This window comes from Sphaeramia orbicularis, chromosome 22 (assembly GCF_902148855.1).
Source record: "Sphaeramia orbicularis chromosome 22, fSphaOr1.1, whole genome shotgun sequence".
Classification (NCBI taxonomy): Eukaryota; Metazoa; Chordata; class Actinopteri; order Kurtiformes; family Apogonidae; genus Sphaeramia; species Sphaeramia orbicularis.
The window spans coordinates 32,538,915-32,550,228 of record NC_043978.1 but is presented as its reverse complement, the minus strand read 5'-3'; positions in this window follow the sequence as shown (position 1 = coordinate 32,550,228).

Sequence of the window (11,314 nt, the reverse complement as noted above, 5' to 3'; positions counted from 1 at the left end):
AGAATCCAGAGGGTTTAGATCTGGGCTAGAAGGCGGCCATAAACATGATTCCCAAAAATTGCTAAAGTTGGATTTGTTGCTGTTGTCAACAAGTGTTTTGGTGTTCTTGTGTAAGATTTTAACTTCAAATCATATTTTACTGCATTTCTAATGGTCTTGTTGTCTACCTCCAGTTCAATTGCTATTTTTCTCATGGATTTGGTTGGATCCGTTAGGATTTTGGATTTGAGAGCTTTAATAAAAGCTTTGGTACGTTTTTTGTTGCTTCCTCCACTTCCAGACTTTCTCGTAATAATTTTGCTCATAGTCATTCTCTTCTTTACATGATAAACAGTCTTTATGGACACTCCAACTATTTTTGAAATCTCCTTTGGTGTGACGAGTGCATTCAGCAAATCACACACTCTTTGACGTTTGCTTTCCTGATTACTCATATGGGCAAAAGTTTCTGAAAAGGTATGGATAATAGTGTTAGGTATGATTATGACATCAATATATGTTTGGTTTCAAAACAATTGATGTAGTGCCTACTGAGAAAAAACAACTAAATGTTCATTGTAAATTTTGCTTCCCCACCCTGTATAATCCAAACATACAAAAGATACAACATACAAATTCTTCTGGTGCATACTTAGGTTGGTGTATTTTGTTCTGTAACATATAATGCACTGAACAACTACTGTCATTGTGTTTGATGCAGGTGCACTTTTTTCTTCAGGAAGCACCTTTTTGTAAAGCAGCCAAAGGAGCTGAACCACTGTGTGCTCGCCGCGCAGAAATACTGTGCACTGTCTGCTGGGTTTACGTTGGAGATGACAAGCTGGGCTTTGCCTTTAGAATGGCCGGTTATGTTGAAACGAGTCTCAAAGTTCTTCTCAAGGTCTCTGTTTTCATAGTGAAGCAGTCCAATCAGGTTCATGGCCCGTTGTCCTCCTGTTGACTTGTGCTGATACCAAAGCATGTAGGGAAAGTTGGTGTCTCCATGATAACAGTGTAGATGGACTTCTTGTTCAGGTTTTGTCAGAAGATTTAATGGTTGCTGTTCGATCTTAAGTAATGAAACCACAGGATCTACAGGAATACGATCAAAAACTGAAATCAAACAGAGAGCTCCTGTTCACATCATGAGAAATTAAAAGTATTCTAGTTCTTACCTGTGAACAAAAAGAGTAGAAATAACATAGTGGAAAAAGACATTTCAGTCACTAGATGGACACTCTTTATCCCTTATCTTAGCAGTGACTTCAACAGAAAGAATTAAAGGCATTAGTGACTATACATCTATGTGAAGTCTCTCTTTACTGTCAGTGTAACGAAGAAGGAGGAGCTTATACTCATCCTGTTAGTGATGTGTTATCGCTGCTCTCCTCTGTTCAGACTGTTTATTTCATACAGAATATATCAGATTATTTTATAACTTATCTGATTTCCTTTTACTTTGTGACATCAATATTGTCATTTCTTTAGATGTGTTTTAAAAACTAAGCCTCATAGTCCTAATACAAGCAGTTAGCAATAGGGAACAAAATAAGCAAGTGAGGACATTATTATAACATCTGTCCAGAAATGTTCTGATTTACAACTGTGCGATATGATGATTAACGCAGCGTCATAGAACCTCAGCCAATGAGAGAGCAGCGTCACAGAACGTCAGCCAAAGAGAGCGCAGCGTCACAGAACGTCAGCCAATGAGAGCACAATGTTACAGAACGTCAGCCAATGAGAGAGCAGCGTCACAGAACGTCAGCGAATGAGAGAGCAGCGTCACAGAACGTCAGCCAATAAGAGCGCAATGTCACAGAACGTCAGCCAATGAGAATGCAGCATCACAGAACGTCAGCCAATGAGAGCATAGCGTCACAGAACGTCAGCAAATCAGAGTGCAACGTCACAGAACGTCAGCCAATGAGAATGCAGCGTCACAGAACGTCAGCCAATAAGAGCGCAATATCCCAGAACGTCAGCCAATGAGAATGCAGCATCACAGAACGTCAGCCAATGAGAGAGCAGCATCACAGAATGTCAGCCAATGAGAGAGCAGCGTCACAGAACGTCAGCCAATAAAAGCGCAATGTCACAGAACGTCAGCCAATGAGAATGCAGCGTCACAGAATGTCAGCCAATGAGAGAGCAGCGTCACAGAACATCAGCCAATGAGAGCGCAGCGTCACAGAACGTCAGCCAATGAGAGCGCAGCATCACAGAACGTCAGCCAATGAGAAAGCAGCATCAAAGAATGTCAGCCAATGAGAGAGCAGCGTCACAGAACGTCAGCCAATGAGAAAGCAGCGTCACAGAACGTCAGCCAATGAGGAGGCAGCGTCACAAAACGTCAGCCAATGAGAGCGCAATGTCACAGAACGTCAGCCAATCGGAGTGCAATGTCACAGAACGTCAGCCAATGAGGGCGCAGCGTCACGGAACGTCAGCCAATGAGAGCGCAGCGTCACAGAACGTCACCCAATGAGAATGCAGCGTCACAGAATATCAGCCAATGAGAGTGCAGCGTCACAGAACGTCAGCCAATGAGAACGCAGCGTCACATAACGTCAGCCAATGAGAACACACTTGAGGCATAATATTGTTAAAATTGCACTAATTTTTCTTAATAAATTTCAGTCTTTTTAGGCTATTCAAATCTTTTTTGTTTGGGTAGTTTATAAAAGTCACTATTTTCATAATTTCGTGAGGGTTTTTTGCACTAAAAAGAAGACAAAAATTTGGAGTTGACATTATTTATGGGTTATTTTGCTATTTTTTTTTACTGTTCCAGCCCACTTGAGATTAAATCAGGCTGAATGTGGCCCCTGAAAGAAAATGAGTTTGAGACCTCTGCTTTAACTCTTTTGTTCAGACAGTATGATATTTAATGTTTTATACCAGGTTTTATTCAACACATGTCAGATGTTTTTGTTTGTGCTGCTTCTTATGGGGACAGAAGTCACACTAAACAGGGACTTTAAGCTTTAGAACCCATTTATTTCAGTTTTTTGTGTATTCTTTTGAGGCTGTGCATATATTCCCTGTATTTTCTTGTATATGAAGAAAAGAGAATGACAAACAAATATGTATGCATATTTAAACCCTGTAAACACAACAAAGCTAAACGTGGCTTAAGACACGTGCACAGTACTGTACATCCTATATTTATATTGTGTTATAATTGAAGTATTTTCCTTTTTACACTGTATTTTTTAGTCCTTTGTTGAAACAGAACAAGTTGCCTTAAAACAAACTTACAGTTGTAATAAACACTTTTTCAGTGATGAGCGATAAAACTATGTGGTTTCAGTGGTTTCCTCCTGATGCACTCTAATCTTCTGCATCATGGTAAAGGTTTTTGTATAAGACACTGACTGTTTTTATGGCTGTGCATAACTTGCTGCTCCAAAATATTCTGCGCTGTCTTGGAGTCTCAGATTCTCAATGTGAAGATAAGCTGTTTCCTCTCCATTTCCACTTACATTGAAGGAACTTCCAAATGCATGCTCCATATTAGGAATTTTATAATACACATAGCCAATCAGCTTCAGTGAAGTGTCTCCTTTTGGACGTTGGTACCACAGGATAGTGTCATAACTCTGGATTTGATGTGTAAAGGTTAGAATGACCTTGGCGTTCGGGTTGGTCAGAAGGTCAGGTGGCGTTTGGAATACTTTCTTTTCTAGGCTGAGAACCCCTGCAAAAAGACAAAATGGCATGATTAGACAACAGAATCTATAAAAAGAAGTCAAACATTAAAAACAGATGGAAATAGTCAACCTTATTTCTTCTTTTAGCAGTAAATTTTTTTTAAGAATTGATTCCAATTGCATGTAAAGTCGGCTTTGTGAATGTATATACCGTTAATCCAGGACACAGCAATGATGAAACAGATGAGATGTGACAGCTTCATATTGACAGTGGGGAACCAGCTTATGTCTGCACTGTTTTAATAGATCACAGTGGGAGACAGGAAGTGATGACGGAGTGTAAGTCTTTCCTATAGACCTTAGGTACTTCACTGAGCAATATGAGCTATGTGTATTATTCACGTTATAAATATCTTATTTTTTATGCTGTATTTTCTTATTCACAGATTTAGAAAGTACAACTCAACACACTGGCATCCACATTTATTTTTTCTGATTCTTGTCCTCTTTTATGTGTTTTATTACAGGTACTAATTTACAACTGATGTTTACTGATGAGTGCACTGGTATCAGTCACTGTAGATAGTAATAGGCTATATGTAGGATTTATGTCTTAAAGCAGGTCAAGGTCAAGGTTACTTTATTTATACCCGTAGGTAGATTTGTTTTGCAGTCTAGGTGATTGCCTTGGCATTACAACAACGCAAGACAGGCACTTGATCACACTTACAGACAGGACAAAAAGACAGGACAAAAAGAGCTCAGTGTTCCACCATTCATCGGTATAGCAGCACGGATAAGTAAAAGAATAAAATAAATAAGATCAAATAAATAAAAACAAGATGCAATAAAACACAATAAAAACCAGAAAAGATTAAAAAAAAAAAAAAACTATCCGGGATAAAAACCAGGATAAGAACATAAAATTAAACAATTTAAAATATTTAAAAATTTGAAGTCACAGTAATAATAAATAAAAATAAATAGAGCAAAGAAATGGAATAAATAACTAAATAAGTTAGTAAAGTGCAATGTCACTATTTCTTATTGAGCTCAGTGACAGCGACAGGAACAAAGCTATTTTTATAACGCTGTGTCCTGCACCTTGGGACTAAGAACCTCCGTCCAGAGGAAAGGAGCTGAAATTCACCTCGTAAAGGATGGGAGTCATTGTTAAGAACTGATGAAGCCATCCTCTGTACCTGTTTAGTGTACAGGGAGGCGGGACAAGACTGGGACTCACCAATCAGGCGACTGGACCATCTCACTATTTGATTCAGTGTCAAACTCATTTTAGTTTAGGAGCCACATACAGCCCAGTGTGAACTCAAGTGGGCTGGACCAGAAAAAAAGGCATAATAACCTTTACCTAATAATCCAATTTTTTTACTTTGTTTTAGTATGAAAAAAATCAAATTCATTCATTAATTCATTCATTTTCTGAACCTGCTTTATCCTCACTAGGGTCATGGGGGTCGCTTGGAGCCTATCCCAGCAATTTATGGGCGAAGGCGGGGTACATCCTGGACATTTTGCCAGTTCATCACAGGGCTGAACATACGAGGGCTGTTCAATAAGTTCATGGCCTCACCCAGAAATACTGGTTGTTATAATACAAGATGTTACATTCTTTCGTGATGGGATAGTGATGCTTGAACATCGATGGACCAAGTGCATTGCTGTAAATGGAGATTATGTTGAAAAATAAAATATAAATTATCAGTCTGTGTTGTTCTGTTCTAGGTGAGGCCATGAACTTATTGAACGGCCCTCGTATAGAGACAAACAATCACTCTCACATTCACACCTATGGGCAATTTAGATTAACCAATTAACCTATCAGCGCATGTGTTTGGATTGTGGGAGGGAGCCTGAGGACCCGGAGAGAACTCACGCAGACACGGGGAGAACATGCAAACTCCACACAGAAAAAAAAGTCAAATTGCATTATGAAAATATGAAAAACCTGAACAACCATGTGCAGTTTTAACAATATTATGCCTCAACTAATCATTTATACATGTACATTACACACAGTGTTACACAAACATTTGAATATTGTTAAAATTTTAGAGTTTGGAACTAAAATAAGAACAATTTCTACAATAATACGTGTCTGCTTATTATTAACACAACTTTCAGATCACAGTGAACCGATTATTTTGTTAAAATTGAACTTTTTTCCCTTAAAACATTTCAGGTTGTTCATAATTGTTCAGCTTATTTACATTTTATTGTGAGGATAGTTTATAAATGTAAATATTGCATATTTATATACTATACAATTGGACACCCTTGATTGTTAACATCTTCAGTGTAATTTTTGTCATTTTACAAATTCATCCTGTGGGCCGGATTGGAACCTTTGGCCCCCGGGCCGCATGTTTGACACCCATGTCTTGAGGCATTAAAACAATATCTAAAATTGTCATTAGAGTTTTTATAGAAATGAATCCTACATTATAATAAAGATGTTTGTATTTTATTGCAGAGACCACAGCACTAAAGTCAAACTGGAGATGAAAGCTGTTAAAATACAACTTTCATGGTCAGAGAAAACGACAAAGTGATTTAAAAAAAACTGAGTTGTCGCTGTTTTAAGAAAAGAATTAAATTTGAGACTGCATTTTGTCTACGCTGAAGTTGATGATGATATAAGTTTACTGTTATGTTTGTGGTGGTTTATTGATCCACATTCTGATATTGTTTGGACGGTTCCAAAAAGGTCTTAAGTATTATTATAGTACTGACAATATACACTTTACAGAGAATGGAGATGATTTGTGGGGGTTTTTTTTGGAACTGTTTTCTGTCTAAAATCAGAGTTAACACAGCTGTAATGTAAACTATCAGCTGATGCAGCACGTAAAGATTAGAAGTGATTTTTACTGATAGATTTTTTTACTGAAAAAGCAAACCTGGTGATCTCATAATACAAATACGTGTAAACAATGATCTTGATACACTCTTTAGATACATTGTGATGATTAACTGGTGGTTTTGGTAGCCATAAGTGTGTTTTGGTACGACACTTCCCCCTGCTGTCGGGAGTTTGGCATAACAATACTACATATGACACCTTTTCAGCCTCCAGTATCACCAGTATTTGATGACCATATTATATTTGTTCCTCCAGCTGCTTTAAATCCCTTTTTTTGTGTTTATTAAATAATGGTATATGCATCAGATACAAAAATATAATCCTGGCCAGGTTCTAATTGTAGGGTTTTACACATATTTAAGGTTGATTTTCTAGTTTAGGTGAATATTTTATTCATAACAAGTAGCTAATTCAACAATCATCCGGCCATTTCTGCTAAAAATAATCAACCAAATTTGTTTTGACTTTAAAACCATGTACCTCAAAGATTTAGAAGAACTCAAGTGTGCAAAGAAAGATAAATGTTTATTGAGATTACTCTTAGTAGCAAGTAAGAATACCCTAACCAGAAAATGGCTGAAAAGACAAATACTTTCTATAAATGACTGGATTGATGTAGTGTATAATGTATATGTTATGGAGAGAATCACACTTAAACTGAGATGTAAAACTGATTTCTTTCCTATAAAATTGGTCAAAATGGCTCACTTATGTTTTAACTGTAAGGCCAGATTTTGTATAATTACAATGAGCCCCTCAAACTTTACCTTAAAAAAAAAAAAAATAATAATAATATGGTTATATGAACATATTGATGTACATGCGCACTAAATTCTACTCGAATGTTGTTTGTTCTATAATTGTATGTATTTGTGTTATATTTTCTCAAAAACAACAATAAAAAGTAAATTTAAAAAAATAAAATAATAATAATTTTCCTGAATAACTGCCCTTTCAACCCAAAACAAAGATTCTCCAGAGTCAAACCACATTGTTGCGTCATCATGTGGAGCCCCATTCAGAGAGAGGAGGAGGTTTTTTGTCAGAGCAGATGGGTATTTGATATACTGTGCTTCTCTGGCAGCACAGAAGTAAGTTGCAGTGTGTTCAGGTGCTTTTGTTTTGTTAATGAGAAGAGAACCATTCTTTATGTTTGCCTTCAAATCTCCTTCTAATCTAAAATGTTGTTTAAACGGCTCCTCCACGCTGTCATCTGTGAACTCTACATATCCGTATCCGATGAATTTCAGATCTGTGTTTCCAGGTGAACGCTGATACCAGAGCATCACCCTGTAGTCAGATTTTTCATGAGTACAGACGAGATGTGCATTTTCACCAGCCGTTACAAAAAGAGCAGAGGGGGACTGATCAATCTGAATACCAAGAGAAAAACCTGCAAAAAAGATGAACTCATGGTTAATGCGTCGACAAAGCACAGATCTGATCCAAAACATGCAGCTGATCATCACTTTATTGAATCCCAGAATTTATTAAGGTAAAAGTCTGATTTGCGAAATAGCAGTGATAACACAAATTAGTTCTGAGTGAAAACAATAGGAACCTAAAAATAATAAAAATCTGAAAATGTTTAAATTATAATGGTGAAAAAAACGATAGAAAATAATTCAATGACATAACAAGAATGGCTAAAATGCAGTAAAATCTTTCTGTCAAGACACAAATGATGCAAAAACTTTTTTTTTTTACCTGTCAGAAAACAGACAAGTAGAAGGTGAATCATTGTTGCTGTTGTTCTTACATAGATTTAACTGGAAAGTATCATTAAACGGTGATGATGGAAAGTGACGCTGCTGTGAATGAACTGAAAATGAGTAACAGGGCATTGAGGAAGTGATGCAGGAAACGCATAACACATGACATATTCAGGCTATGCTATTTAAGACATTTAGATAAATGACAGCAGCATATACATGATAGGAAATATGCAGAAGTTTAAGTTATGTTATTCATAGTTTCATACTGAAATTAACTACTGGCATATTTTTTGGGTTTTTTTTGTTTTTTTCTTTAATGTCACATCTTATAACTCATTTACGACACACTGAATATGTATAAAAAGTGAAAAGTTACTGGTTATTTGTCTTCTCTTATGATTCCCTTATGACTTCTCACTACAAAAAAAATATAGCGTAGTGAGTAAATACATGTAATATAATTTTTGTTCACAAAAAAAATGCTCATGATGTTTTAATATCAATTTTTTTCTTGAGTGATTTAAGTGAAGAATTTGTTTATGGGTTCAGAAATTGAAACCTATACAGTGATTCACAAAAAGGTTGTGAATATTTTTATTTTCTATTCTACAATCTTCATATCAAATCATGCAAATGTGATCAACATGAATGTATAAAAATAATATATTGTTTTTGAAAAGAGAGGACATTGTATTCACACAAAAAAAGAGAAGAAAAAGGAAACCTAATGTTTATTTCTCTTAAATGAGTTTATTATATCTCAACTATCACTCTTCTGTGTTCAAGTGTTTTAGCATATTCAATAAATTCACATATAAATATAAAAATTGTATTTCTATTAATATTAATTACACTCAATACATGTATTAAAGACTCTGTAGAAAAAGAAATGGAGAGAGACTTTATATCCATCCAAAAATGTTTGGGACATGTTACACTCAGAGAATAAATAAGAAATTGTCTCTATATTTAAAATAAAACTAAAGGAGGTATTAGTTGTATCCTGTATCTGTAGCATGAAGCTCTATAGCAGGGTAAATGAGTTTCCATAACCCTTTGAGGTAAAAGCCTGTCTCTAGTGTGTCATTAAATTCCAGAAAACTTTTCATTGAAAGGTTTGGTAAATATATGCATTGCTATATTTTTCTCAGTTTATTCTGGAAATGCAAAATATCTAAATTACCATTTATTTCCTGTTCCTCAGTATGTTTTCAGTCAGTATTAATGCTACAATGAGACCATGAAACTGATGCGTGTTGGTTAATGATAGCGAGACTAAAATAAAACCACATGAACAGGTGCTCAGGAACAGTTTACCGTTTGTGTTAAAAACTGGTGATGATGGGTGATGTGGAGTTTTTGTTAACTTCACAGGGAATTTTTATCAGTGTGCTTTGCTCGCTGCACAGAAATAAATGGCACTCTGCTCAGGTTTCTTTACATGGATGATCAGAGAACCATTTTTTTCTTTATTGCCACTTAAATCTCCAGTGATATTAAAATGATCTTTATATGGCTCCTCCATTGTCTCAGTTTTATAGTGGAGATATCCGATGAGTTTCATGGCTGTGTCTCCAGGTGAACGCTGGTACCAGAGCATCACCCTGTAGTCAGTTTGATCATTGCTGCAGAAAATCTGTGCTTTGTCACCAGGTTTTGTAATCACATCAGAAGATTGATGGACCTGAACACACAGACAACCACCTGCACAGAAAATAAAAACACACACTCTAAGTGACAGATACTGGTGTTAAGTTAATTGAACCAAACATGTTCCCAAAGCGTTAAAGTAGAAAACGAAAAGGTAAATTATTTTAGCTTCTGCAACAAACATATTGTATGATCTAATTCTTCTGGATTGAAACATTACCTGCCAGACAACAGAGGAGGAAGAGGCAGATCATGGTCTTCCTCAGATAGACTCTATTAGTTGAAGGCTTTGCTGTGACATCAGGTTGTACTATGTTACTTTTCTTTCCAAAAGGAGCAGACATGATAATGGTTTAAGTCTGTGCAGCTGGTTGGAGAGGCCCCACCCCTTCAGCCTCAAAAAAAAAAAAAAAAAAAAAAAAAAAAAGGGTTTGAAGTTTTTGTGCAAGACAAAGGGAAGTACAGTCACTGTGCATAACTCGCTGCACAGTAGTAAACAGCACTGTGCACAGGTCCAGTGGTTTGGATAATGAGAGAGCCGTTCTTTTCACCACTACCACTTAAATCTCCTGTGATTTGGAACTGTTTTTCATATGGCTCTTCCATTTCCACAGCTTCATAGTTGAGATATCCGATGAGTTTCAGTGCTGTGTCTCCTGGTGAATGCTGATACCAGAGCATCAAGGTGTGGTCACTTTTTTTATGGAAGCAGAAAATCTGCATTTTGTCTCCAGGTTTTTTAAAGGCATCAGGTGACTGATGGATGGTAAAACCCAGAGAAACATCTGGAAAAACAGAGAAACATAAATTCAATACATTGTAGTCGACAGTTAATGAAATTACACCAGTTTCAGAAATCACAAGTACTAAAGACACACCTGCCAAAGAAAAACAAAGTAGAAGGAAGATCATGTTGACTTCAACAGCATTAAAAAGGTCAAATGTGGCTCCAAACTCAGTTCTGTGGATCAAACATACATTTTCATTGATTGTCAGTAGAAGTGAAGCAGTGTGTGGTTTTTAGACGGAGGAGAAGTGATGAAGAAAGGTACATGAGGCAAACAAATCATGGGCTGTCAGTGGGGCGGGGTCTGCTGAAGTTCTGGTCTGAAGTGTTTCGATGATTCATAAGTATTCAGAATATTTACTTAAGTAAAAGTAGAGTGCATAGGTGTTAGTACCAAAGGTAACTGTAGTATTAAAAGTAATGGACATTATTATAAGTAATATTATCAGAAATCATTATGCTACAGGGTGTCCCATAAGTCTCCATACATAGGAGACATAATACATATGGTTCTAACATGTATTTCTTTATATTTCTTCTTTATAGTTCTTCAGCAGTGGAGGACATGCATTGAAATGTGTTCCCGACAAAATGGCAGTCATAGAGCATATTATATACATAAAAATGGTTTATGTCAAGAAATGTTTAT